Source organism: Agrilus planipennis, unplaced genomic scaffold, assembly GCF_000699045.2.
Source record: "Agrilus planipennis isolate EAB-ADULT unplaced genomic scaffold, Apla_2.0 scaffold13, whole genome shotgun sequence".
Taxonomy (NCBI): Eukaryota; Metazoa; Arthropoda; class Insecta; order Coleoptera; family Buprestidae; genus Agrilus; species Agrilus planipennis.
In genome coordinates, this window is record NW_020439040.1 from 2,674,851 (window position 1) to 2,676,909 (window position 2,059).

A 2,059-nucleotide genomic window follows, 5' to 3' on the forward strand; every position below is an offset into this window, starting at 1 on the left:
ATATTTTTAATGTAATTTTTAATGAAAATGTTAGGCCTAATATGGACTAACATTTAGTTTTTTATTCATGGCAATTGATTTCCTCGCTTAACATATACGCTAATTTAATGTTTGTTTATGTTTATTGGAAACACTAAACAAATGTTTCATTTCCTTTACAAAAGGAAAATCAATTATATGTTCATATGTATGTAGGCGCACTAATTCAACAGGAAACAAGAGTTAATGTAGTTTTTGTAAATTCGAACGGTTAATACGAATGGAATGGAATGTTTTAATCATAAATTCAATAAATTAATAGCGGCGCTACGAGTATGTCAAATTGTATGTTCACTTTTAATAAAATGTTGTGCAACACACGGAGAAAACGAAAAAGGAAAATTTACCTAAATATTAAAGCGATATTAACAACTTATCCCACTAGCCCGTTGCTTCGTAAGCGAAAATAATAAAAATTACAAATTGGACCCGGCAGAAATAAATTTATTAGGTATTATAGTTTTAGTTGATATTAGATACAAATTAAATTGCAATAATTAAAAAACTTGAAATAATTTTTTTTGCTACTATGACTGACCTCTACTTCTTTATGTTTTTATTATACGTAGTATCAACGTTTATAATTATGGAAATTCATGGATGTGTCAGTGGAAAACACTTCAAGAAAAACAGACCGGTGGTGCCATCTATGAGCAGTGGAAATTCTTACCATACAAAATCAATAACCATTTTCCGCTTTTACTACAGAACATCGCTACAGATGCGCACTCTATTGGAACATTTCATTTATAGGAAAACTTCCATTTTCCCAGCGGTTCATCTTATTGCCGCATTTCCATTAGCAGATGGCGCTGCCAGTTTTAAAAGCAAGCAAGAGGGAAAGTGCTTTCACTGTTAAAAGATCAAAAACAATCCCCTATTTACAAAACTAAATGAGGACTAAGAAAAAATTGTAATATGTAATAAAACAACATATGCTTGGAAAAGTTGATAGACATTTATAATATTCCAGGGGCGGATCTAAAGTAGTTTTTGGTAAGGGAAAATTATCGTTTTCCTAACAAGTTTAGCTAATCATGCCGCATTTTTCAAAATTCATACTTCTAATAACAAAATTGAGTCACTCAAATGAGTGGTATTTTTACATGATCTTTCTTCGTTAAAATATGTCTCACAGTAATTTCATAAGTTATAGAGTTGTTGGGAGGGGAAATTTTCCCCATTTTAACCCCTTGAATCCGCCGCTGAATATTCAAACTAAACGCGTCGACAATTAGTACATCTTTCATCCTTTCATACTCATTTGTAACAGTAATTTTATTAAAAAATATCACACATCGGCATATGGAATTGAAAGACAAATTCTATTAGCTTTATAGCACTCAATGTAATAATTCATTCGAGTAATTCTTTTCCTACCTACTATTACTCGAACGAATTAAGATAATTTTTTCTGAATATTCATTTTATAATTACATGTAAATCGTACATAGTGTCACTTTGTTCTATTTTCGTTATGACGTTGAAAATCGATAATTTTTAAAATATTAAAAATCAGCAGTCAAACAATAATTATTGATTATTTGACCATAGCCCTGCAATACCTTTTATATGTATAAACAAAAGCACAATTCGATGTGAAATCCATTTGTAATAAAAAACTTTTCAGAAATGAACTAACTTTCAAAGAAGGAAAGACTGAGGACTAATTTCGGTTTAGATATATAATGCAGATTTAATTTCAAAACATTCAAAAGAATTAATTAGTCCGTTCTAAATTAATCTTACAATTAGATAACCAATAATATAAAAAAAATACATTATTTACCAAATTCGGATTTTCGGCTTTGATCGACACACAATCAAGAAAAGATTATTCAGATTTTTAATCTGATTTTAAATGACGAAATAAAAGTAGTATTATTACTTTTACGGTCAAATGTACGTATCACACCATCCTGTGAAAGGATGAATAACTACGATTGTGAACAATTTGATCAGTGAACTTTAATCAGGTAATATTGGTAAATTTTAGAATAATTAACAAATAAAAATCAAT